Below are 10,991 nucleotides of genomic sequence, written 5' to 3'. Positions count from 1 at the left end.
AAATTTTCTGACATCACCGTCACTTAAGAAAATGTCTGCACATGTCTTTGTGGAAGGTTTGAAAAATTTTAAATATGCCAAGTGCATCTTGATCCATTCTTCCAAGCACTCCTTTTATGCTGGAATGGTTTAGCTTTAATTATACCAGAAATTCGGAGAAAGGGTGTGTCTGTGAGCTGACTTCTAGGAAGTGACCTGGATCAGGATGCCTGTGAAAGAGTTCACTGGCATTAGTTGGTAAATATTTGTGACTTTCCTGGCATTCATTTGTGTGCCTTGAGGCTTGGACACTCTTGGGGGCATCTGAGATGCCAGGCAATGATCACCCCTGACTTTTAATCATCAACACCAGCTTGTCCCCAGGGTTAATCACCTATTCCCTTTCTATACACGTTATCTGACTCCTCAAACAGCCTTTAAACAGTGAGAGTATTACAAAATGAGGAAAGCAAAGGCTAAGAAAGCACTGGGTGTGGTGGCTCACACCTGTAATCCCAGCACTTTGGGAGGTCAAGGCTGGAGGATCCCTTGAGCCCAGAAGTTCGAGACCAACCTGGGCAATATAGGTGAGATTTTGTCTCTATAAAAAATTTTATACAAAGAAAGAAACAGAGGAAAAGGATGAGGAGTATATACAAAATGTTTCCAATTGCTTTTAAAACACACACACACATAACATACTTAAGAATAAGATCGGAAAAGACACTCAAAGTAGAGGTTACACTGGGCTTTTAATTTGTAGCTGATTTTTATTTTCTCCTTTTGCTTGTCTGTATTTTCTAAAATGTTTATAATAGACTTATGCTGCTATAATCATATAAAAGGGAATTAAGATCTATTTAGAAAAACATCCGTATGATGTGGTGAGAACTGGCTGGTCTGGTGATCCATGAGGCTGGTTTGCAGGCATGTGTTCAGGGCAATGTCTTGCGAAACTGATTATACAAATTGGGTCATTTTTGTCAGACCCAACTAAATCAAAGAGCCAGGAGGAAAAAGCACTGAGGGGTACATAGCACCTGCTCTAAGAATTGAATTTTCTGCAAGCCCAGCTGCTGAAACTGCTTGCTATAACCTTAAGACCGGTTTTAACTAGTAGCTGCTGAAACATGCCAAGACTAGTTTTATACACTGCTGTCACTCACCAGATGTTGCCAGCTCTCAAGCCCTTCTGTAGTGACAATGAGCTTTCTTTCAAAACAATGTATAACGTCCCCTTTTCTAACAAGACTCACATCCTTCTCTTTGTCCTTCAGATATAGCAAAGACTACCCCGTCTGTCTGAATGCCCTACACTGCAACGCTTGATTCCCAGAATAAAACATTAAATTTGGAGATCCATCTCTATATTTTATTTTGACTTTGACAATCCGACTGAGAGAAAACCCAGTTGCTGCTCAGCCTGGCCGAGTCACAAGAACTTGCCAGAAGTCCTTACATCAAACTACTCCTAAGAGTTCTGCCTCTATATTTGCTGGCAGTTTCTGAGAATGTGTCCCCAGCTCCTTTTTTTTACCCTCCTCCACAGGTGATAATTGGAGCTCAGAGCCTTACAGCAACCAGGAAGGAAGCTGTGTGTGTCTCAAAGGAAAGTTGAGCAAATTCTTCTCAGAGGCCTTCGGGACCCCTATGGGTTATGTTACCCACCATAGGAAGACAGCTCCTCCCTTTGCGAATCATTGTGCTTTGGTAATCAATTTTAACTCAATAGGTAAAGAAGGAAGAGTGTTCATTTCTTCACCTAGTGAACCAGAGCAATTTCCTTTCTTCAAGAAAAGAGAGAAGGTTATGATTTCATAAAACCTGCTGCTTCTCTTTGGATGAAAGACTAGACTTATTGTAGACATCTTCACTTTGTCATGAACTTATGTCTATTTGCCTTTTGCTTTAAGAAAAAGTATTTGATGGACTAAAGTATAGTTTATTTTTAAAGCTCCAGTGTGGAAAGCAATAGCTAATATTATGATATCTATCGAAGAACCCATTAAAGGACATACCATTTGTACAAATGATAATGACTTTGGAAAAGATGACTTCAAAGGGATTGTTGTTGTTGTTGTTATTATTATGCATTGGAGTCTCACTCTATTGCCCAAGCTAGAGTGCAATGGCATGATCTGGACTCAGGCAATCCTCCCACCTCAGCCTCCCAAGTAGATGGTACTACAGGCGTGTGCCACCACGCTCAGCTAATTTTTAAAATTTTTTTGTAGAGACAAGTTCTCACTAAGTTGCCCAGGCCGGTCTCGAACTCCTGGCCTCAAGCGATCTTCCCACCTTGGCCTCCTAAAGTGCTAAGATTATAGGCATGTGTCATTGTCCCAGGAAAGACTGTTATTATTTTTTTGTCACCTAAAGGAAATCCCTATCCATTGAGGGAAATTCCAATTACCCTACAGATTTCTGATCTGGTCTAGGAAACTTCTTCCCCATCTGCTCCACCCTACTTTGCCATTATTTCTTGTCTAGGCTTATATCATGTGCTATCCAAAGTCTCCTTTTGACTAAAGCAATTCGTGTATATGTCTTGTCTTTTCTACTCAACGAGAAGCTCATCAGGGGCAAGTGACAGACCTGTTTCATTTTTGAAAGCTCTGTGTTGCTTATCTCACTTCCTGGCACATACTAGCAGCTCAATCAATTATCATCAAACAAATGAATTTTAAATATATTCATTGGCCATTTATTCGTTCATTCAGTTAGTCACTCGATAGATATTGTTTGAGCATAACTATATGCCTGTCATGTTCAAGGTGCTGAAGGTACAACTTAAACAGATCAGACTAAGATCCCCTTCCTTAGTAATTTCCTTGTTTAAGGGTCTAACTGCTGACCCCTGGAAGTTCATCTGAAAGGAGGTGGGAGGATTTTTTTTTTTTGTGGCCTTTACTTTTTCTAAGGATATGATCAGGATCAGGAAGCAGATAAAGCCCTTAAAGAAAACCTGTGATATCAAGTTAAGCCCAGAACTTCATGTGGCTAAAGGTACAGCTCCAGATAGGTCCCTTTGTCATTGAGGAATTGGGGCCCCAGGCATAACCTGAAATGGAGAGGATGAAGCAAAAAGAGGTGACTTGCCTGTGATAATAACACCCTTGAGTCGTCTCATTCCTTTCTCTCTTCTTCCTAAAGTCAAAAATTTGGGAACTCTATGGATTCAGAAAAGGAGAAACTAAGATAAAGGCCTCTGTGTGGGCTGAATGGTAGCTGGCCACTTTAAAGAAGTCAAGAAGCCTGGATAGGACCTAGGATGAGGAAGACCCACAGTGTCTGAGCTTGGGACGGAGTTGGAGGCAAGAAGAGACAGGTAACTTCCAGGATCAGGAAGCAACCCACTGGGAATTCTCAGAAATCTTAGGGCGGGTGCAAGATTTCCTGAAATCTGTGTGATTGAACCCTGAGCTATTTTTTTTTTTTTTTAATTGGAGTTTCACTCTGTCACCCAGACTGGAGTGTGGTGGCACGCTCCCAGCCACTGCAGCCTTGACCTGCTGGGGTCCGGCGATCCTTCCGCCTCAGCCTTCCAAGTAGCTGGAACTATAGGCTCACACTACCACGCCCGGCTAATTTTTGATTTACTGTAGAGATGAGGTCTTCCCAAGTTGCCCAGGCGGGTCACGAACCTGCGGGCTCAGGCAATCCACTTGCCTCAGCCTCCCAAAGCGCCGGGATTATAGGCTGAGCCACCGAGCCCAGCAAATTTTTGATTTATTGTAAAGATGAGGTTTCACCAAGTTGCCCAGCTGGGTCTCGAACCTGCGGGCTCAAGCAGTCCATTCGCGTCGTCCTTCCAAAGTGCTGGGATTACAGGCTGAGCCACCGAACCCGGCAGCTATTTTATTTGGACATGAGTGGAAAGCTTGGGCTTGAAAAGCTGGGTATGTGGGAAAATCCAGATTATTCTGCAGTCTTTCTTCTCCTCCACCATAGGCGAGCAGTTCATTGGCAGCTCTTTACAGGATTCTGAATGTGTTAATGTGGTGGGTCTTCTTGTCACCTCACTTCCAGAAAACCCAAGAACTTTGAAAGATCTCTACTCAAAAAAGAATCACATTTAAACAACTTTCACTCATACCTGGAAATAAACTTTCTCTCAATTAAAAGGAGACAGTCTGGGCACTGTGGTTCATGCCTGTAGTCCCAGCACTTTGAGATGCTGAGGTAGGAAAATCACTTGAGCCCAGGAGTTTGAGACAAGCCTGGGCAACAACCTCATCTCTACAGAAAATAAAAAAATTAGCTGGGTGTGGTGACAAGCACATACTTGTAGTCCCAGCTACTCAGGAGGCTGAGATGGGAGGATCGCTTAAGCTCAAGAGGTCAAGGCTTCAGTGAACCAGAATCAGGCGACCGTACTCCAGCCTGGGTGACAGAGAGTGTCTCTCTCTCTCTCTCACACACACACACACACACACACACACACACACACACACACACACACACACATGGAAATAGAATATAAATCTAAGTTTACATAATATAAAATACAGAACAAATTTAATTGTTTTGTGAAACTTTTCTGGACATGTTATATGCACTGGACCCTTAGGTCTCAGTAGCCTACTGTTTTTCTCTGAGAGATCCAGAACTAATCCCAGGAAAAAGCAGAAAGACTCTCAAGTTCATGGCTTTGGTGCTTTCTTTGCCCACAAAGAGAAAGCCACGACTTGTTTGTCCAACAACCAGAGTAACTTGTTTCTGGATGGAGATAGTCACTATGAGATCGAAATTGCACACATCTCAACCGTCCAGATCCTCACGGAAGGCTTCCTTCCTGGAGAAGGCAACATACAGCGACAGGCATGTGCCTGCAGTACGCAGTGCCAGGGACAGAGGGTGTGGCCTATTGAAGCTGACAGCTGGGGAGGATGCTAAAGCTGACAGGAGGCAGGCAATGGCGTGGCTGGTGGCCGTGCACAAGGCCACCACGCTCCTCTAGAATCTTGGGACCAGTAATGCCGTGTGGAGCAGGGCTGTTTTCCACGCTGCGATACTTCTAGAACCTGATTCACTAGCAGTCTATTTGCACGAGCCACTCTGTATGTGCAGACTGAATGGGAGCAGCCTTGACCAAAACTCCCAGCAGCAGGGGCAGTGTGAGCACTGCCTCATCACCAAACTCCTCCATCCCAACTCTCAAAAAAGCCACTAAACCCAGGGCAACCCAAAGTCTCACTAAAATAGCAAATTCAATTTGACTAGAACAAACGCCCACTTTCCTCAAAGGTACACATTCCTGAACTGCTCTCGCTTTGAAATTGAACTTTGGGAATAAAGGTTTGAATGATCATCTTGGTTTGGGGGAGACCTATGTGGCAAATTACCTCCCCTCTATTTCTGTAAAAAGTGAGCACTCAGAGAAAACATGGAACCCCCAAACTTCCATCTAAAAATTTAAACTTTTTTTCAAAATGGGTTTTAATCATAAGCTTTATGTACAAATTGCTGTACAGTCATTTTAATAAAGTGAAATAGTGAAAAGTCCAAACACAAAGCCAGCAGCTTCCCCTTAGTGAAGTATCAAAGGATGTTCATGGTCCAAAGTTAGCAACCAAGTAAGTGGACAGTCTGTAGAACAGGCTAAGGCAATTGCGTAGTTTAAAGCGTTAATAAACTGTGTATCTATTGCATTAGGTAAGTGAACAGTTCGGTTTCTCCAATATGTGAGTTGTGTTTCCCAGCACAAGCAGGATTCACCCTGCTATTCCAAGCAACTCGGAACTGGTGGCAAGATGTACTCCAAGCCCTGCACCACATGGTCCCGACATCTGTAGGAGTTTGGTGCCCTTGTGCGTGGCCGCCAGCCACGCCATTGCCTGCCTCCTGCCAGCATTAGCGTCCTCCCCGGCTGTCAGCTTCAGTTAGACCACACCCTCTGTCCCTGGCACCGTGTGTTGCCTCCTCCAGGAGGATAGCCTTCCGTGAGGATCTGGGCGGTTGAGATATGTGCAATTTCGATCTCATAGTGGCTGTCTCCATCCAGAAACAAGTTACTCCGGTTGTTAGAAAGACAAGTCATGGTTTCAGATTTCTCTGAGTTTCCAAAAGTGACGAGGAAGTTGGCTCCGCTCAGGAGTACCTTGAGCTGCTCGTCATAGAAGTCCATCTCCTTGTGGGACACCAGGGCGCACTCTGCGCACTGACCCACGGGGCCCGCGCAACACATGTGCCGCAGTGGCACCTTCTGGCTGCAGCACCGGTCGCAGAAGCACCTCCCACAATGGCGACAGTGGTGCTTTCTGGTGATAAAGCCAAGCTTGGCGTCACACTGCATACATCTTGGATGCTCCTTGTCTGGGACCCACGGTGGCACCGCCAGGCCTAACGGGCTTCCGAAGACGCGGTGCACGGGCACCATGCGCAGGCCGCTGGGGGAGCGCACCAGCTTGTTGGTGTCGCGCACCGACAACCTTCGACACATGTGCCGCCTCAGCCATTACCCGCGGGCCCGCACTCGTACCCCTCAACCAGCCGGGCGGCCCTGGCTGCCTTGCCCACAAAATATAAACTTCTGTTGAGGAGGATGTCACATTTACAACAACCAAAGCAGGTCATCACAGCGACACTCAGGTGGTTTAGCCACATGCCTGTCATATTCCATCTGTAGTTGAGACTTACAACCCTTTTAGGCTTAACCTCTCCTGTTTGGAGGCTGTAAAACAAATTGAATAATGGAGAACATTTAGCATCATTTGCTTTCATAAAACTGATTGAAAGAACTGAGAAGTTTCTCGAGTTGACATCATTTAACTCCTTACCTTGATGGTATTACTTTGCTCCCTTAAAGCCTTTTTTTTTTTTTTTTTTTTTTTTTGAGTTGGAGTCTCACTCTGTCGCCCAGATTGGAGTGCAGCAGCCGCTCCCGGCCACCGCAGCCTCGGTCTCCTGGGCTCCAGCGATCTTTTCGCCTCAGCCTTCCAAGAAGCTGGAACTACAGACATGCGCTACCAGGCCCGGCTAGTTTATTATTATTATTACTATTTATTGTAGAGACGAGGTCTCACCAAGTTCCCCGGGTGGGTCTCGAACCGGCGGGCTCAGACAATCCACTTACCTCAGTCTCCCAAAGCGCTGGGATTACAGACTGAGCCACCGAGCCCGGCTCCCTTAAAGCTTTTAATGGTCCCAGATAAATCAGCTTTTGCATCACCTCACCACTTTCTGCAATCTGAATCCTCTGTGTCCTGATCTAGGATTGAATATGATTAAAAATTAATTTACTTTTGATCACTTTTTGCTGAGTCTTTCTACCCTCCATGGAGGTTATCTGCATTGAAAAATTCACAAACCAGGTGTGGTGGCTCACACCCATAATCTCAGCACTTTGGGAGACAGAGACGAGAGGATTGCCTGAGTCCAGGAGTTTGAGACTAGCCTGGGCAACTTGGCGAGATCTCGTCTCTACAGTAAAACAAACAAACAAAAATTAGCCAGGCATGGGGGTGCATGCCTGTAGTTGCAGCTACTTGGAAGATGGAATTTCAGTTTGGCTTGAACTCGATTTTTTGAAAGTTTCCATTGGTCTCTTTAAAAATGAGAAAGGGAATGTTTTAGAAGCTGAGACAGAAGGCAGGCGATAAGGCTAGCCACAACTAAAAAGATGTCCAGAAGTTAGCAGCCAAATAAAACAAAACCCAAACAAAACAAACCCGGGATGCTCTCTTCCTCTGCCCCGCAGGCTCATCTGCTGGTGAACTCAGCCACCTCAGTCTAGAAGACTCTGTCCCAGTGTCATTGCACAGACTGAGTTTGAGCCTGTTCTTCACATGTACCTTTCAGCACCTTGCACAGTCTTTATTCCACCACATTCCTCATGTTTCTGAGTCCACTTGTCTGTCACTGCTAACATCCAGCACCGTCTTGTCTAGTCTGTGATCCTTGTGTATGTTAATTAGTGCTAGTAGTTGAATTAGTAGCTAAGTGCTATCTGCTCTTCTTCTCATAGAACAAGGTTTCTTAGCTCTTTTGACATCTTGAGCCAGGTAAGACTTTAGGTGGGGCTGTCCTGTGCCCTGCATGAGGTTTAGCAGCAGTCCTGGCACTTACCCACTAGATGCCAGGATCACCTCCATGTCCCGAATCTCTGCAATCAAAATGTTTCTGGATGTTGCAAAATCCAACCCCCTCCAAGAACCATTGCCCTCTTATTTTTATTTTTTAGAAGAAAACACCAATATTTTACTAATATAGTCTCCAGATTCTACTTTAAACATAAATTTTTAAAACCACATTAAAACCAAAGTTAAAAAAAATTATCCCTGAGAGGTAGGTTTACTAGTAACTTCTCTAGGGTAGCAGTTAAGGGCATAGAGTATGGAACCAATTGCTTCAATTTAAAATCCAGTTGTCTCATAAACTAACTGTGTGATCTTGGGGAGGTTCCTTAACTTCCCTATGCAACTTCAGCTAAAGAATAATTCAATTAATCTAAATCATAATCTAAAATAATAATATTGCCCACTGAAAACAGTTATTGAGAGGTTTACTATTTAAGTTCGTATTTGAAACGCTTTTAGAACAGTTCCCAGCACAAAGTAAGCAAGACATAAACATTAGCTCAAAGCCAAGAAGCACAAGGCTTTAAAAAACTCTCCAAATTCAAGCATGCCTGCTTAGAACTATTTGGAAGTCCTGTTTCTGCTGCCAGAGGGATCAGCGTAGATCCTGCAAAATGTACAAAACATCTCAATACCTACAACATTTTGGAACTGAATTGTAAGGTTCCAGTCAAATCTGTAAGTTTCTACTCTTAAGACTTGACCTTTCTTCAGTTGTGACTTCAACTACTCATTTTAGCAAGTAAGAAATACAGTGAGTCTTGGCTACAAGACTGGAAATCTCATTGCCTTCTGTGTGTAATAGTCAGTGGTTCACACTTAACTACTAGAAGCAAACTCACAATGGAAACCAGTTGGCTGCTATTTTGATAACATAGTCAAGTTGATTTGTGTTTTCTGGGTCATCATTCTCTAAGGAATTTATTTTTGCTTATTTTCCTTCCCTTTTTGTAATAATTTTTAAAAGTTTGAAACATGTCATGCCTTTGTTCTCATTGTGCAACAGTATTTTATTTATTTATTTATTTATTTTTGAGTTAGAGTCTCACTCAGCCGCCCAGACTGGAGTGCAGTGGCCGCTCCCGGCCACTGCAGCCTTGACCTGCTGGGCTCCAGCAATCCTTTCGCCTCAGCCTGCCAAGTAGCTGGAACTACAGGCATGAGCTACCATGCCCGGCTGATTTTTTGATTTATTGTAGAGATTAGGTCTCGCCAAGTTGCCCAGGCAGGTCTTGAATGTGCAACGGTTTTTAGATGGTCATCTGTGATAATACGTTTTCCTGACGCCACATTTCAATATTGTATTTTATTTGTTTGTTTATTTTTGAGTCAGAGTCTTACTTTGTCACACAGGCTGGAGTGCAGTGGCACGCTCACAACCACTGCAGCCTAGACCTGCTGGGCAGGTGATCCTTCTGTCTCAGCCTTCAAGTAGCTAGAACCACAAGCGTGTGTCACCATGCCCGGCTAATTTTTTGATATATTGTAGAGAAGAGGTCTTGCCAAGTTGCCCAGGCTGGTCTTGAACCCCTGAGTTCAGGCAATCCTCTCGTCTACACCTCCCAAAGTGCTGGGATTACAAGTGTGAGCCACTGCACCCAACCTCAATACTGTATTTTAGAGGCAGCATAGTGCAGTGGTAAGGACATTGGCTTTGGGGCTCAAATGCCACTTTTGCGACTAACTAGATGTGTGACCTTGGGTGAGGCACTCAATTTCTCTGGCTCAGTTTCTTCTTGCATAAGGTAAGATTGATATTACTACTCAGAAAGTCTCCATCTTCAGAAGATAGTACAGAGGAAAACTCATGGCTAAGGTTCTACATATATTAGCCATTACCGTTCCTAATATCTCATAACCAGAGAGTAGGTCATGCTCTTTCAATAAGTTTTATGTTCATTATCTCACTTGACAATGAAATTTTTGTTCAAAAAATGAAAGAGGCTCTGATTCAGTAGGCTCTGATTCAGTAGGTCTGAGGGGACTGGAGATTCTGAATTTGGAGCAAGCTCGGAGAAGGTACCGATCCTGCTAATTCATGGACCTCACTTGAAATAGTGAGGACCTGTAACTGGTTGCATCAACCTCTGGCATTTCTGATGTCTTCAAGCTAATCTTCATCAGAATTCAAAGAAAACAAAGTGTGCAGAAAAATAAGCCACACGGCATATGATGGGATAACTCCCAAAGTTATCTTCTCACTATTGTGAGATCACATGGGAGTTTATCACCAAAATACCCATGGAACTTGAAAGTATTGGTACAAACAGGCAACCCTACATTTTGCCAAGGCCCACAATCAATGAAGATTTCTACTCTGTTGCCTGATTGGAGGTCCTGCTGGGAGTAACAAAAGTTCCTTCCTTCCTTGCCTTCACTTAGTACTAGGGAGCTTATTACCAATGGGTGGGGGGTGGAGGGGTCCATAAAAAATAATGCTTCTCTTTCTTCTGAAAACTGAGTATTTCCTGTGTACATTTGGTTTTCTTTTACAGATATTTCAGCTATTTTTGATTTGTTGTGTAACCTAGGTAACCCATATTAGCTAAAATAAGAGCTAATTCAAGTTTCTGGTATCAAATTGCAGACCACACCTGAGCTTTGCACAGATCAAGAGCAGAAAGAATGGGAAAATTTTTGCGACAAGAGCTGTTCTCTTTGACAGAAGTGGCCAAGATGGCATGGGAGACAATGTCTAGGAGAGGCTCGAGTGTCACTTTGGAAGATAAACCACGAATAGTGCATTCTTCCCTCTTCTTGTTGCTCCATAATGTTTTTTTGTGCATTTCCCACTTTCAGATTAAGCTGGTCTTTGCATAGTAGAGTAAGGGTGGGCAGACTTTGTATAGGGACAACCAGTAAATATTTTCAGCTTTGCAGGCCATAACTGCTCAACTCTGCCCTTTGAACTCAAAAGCAATCACAGACAACATG

General features: G+C 43.8%; 1 pseudogene across 1 annotated transcript; it reads right to left on the bottom strand.

Moving 5' to 3' along the window:
* Nucleotides 1–5,693: 5,693 nt before the first annotated feature.
* LOC103268520 lies at nt 5,694–6,448 on the bottom strand (annotated as a pseudogene). The gene has a single exon (XR_504823.1). The product of XR_504823.1 is annotated as a zinc finger FYVE domain-containing protein 21 pseudogene (transcript).
* Between the last annotated feature and the right edge of the window lie 4,543 nt (nt 6,449–10,991).

This window comes from Carlito syrichta, unplaced genomic scaffold (genome assembly GCF_000164805.1).
Source record: "Carlito syrichta isolate Samal-C Ts95f unplaced genomic scaffold, Tarsius_syrichta-2.0.1 Scaffold308844, whole genome shotgun sequence".
In the NCBI taxonomy this organism is placed as follows: domain Eukaryota; kingdom Metazoa; phylum Chordata; class Mammalia; order Primates; family Tarsiidae; genus Carlito; species Carlito syrichta.
This window is presented reverse-complemented; position numbering and strand designations above follow the sequence as displayed.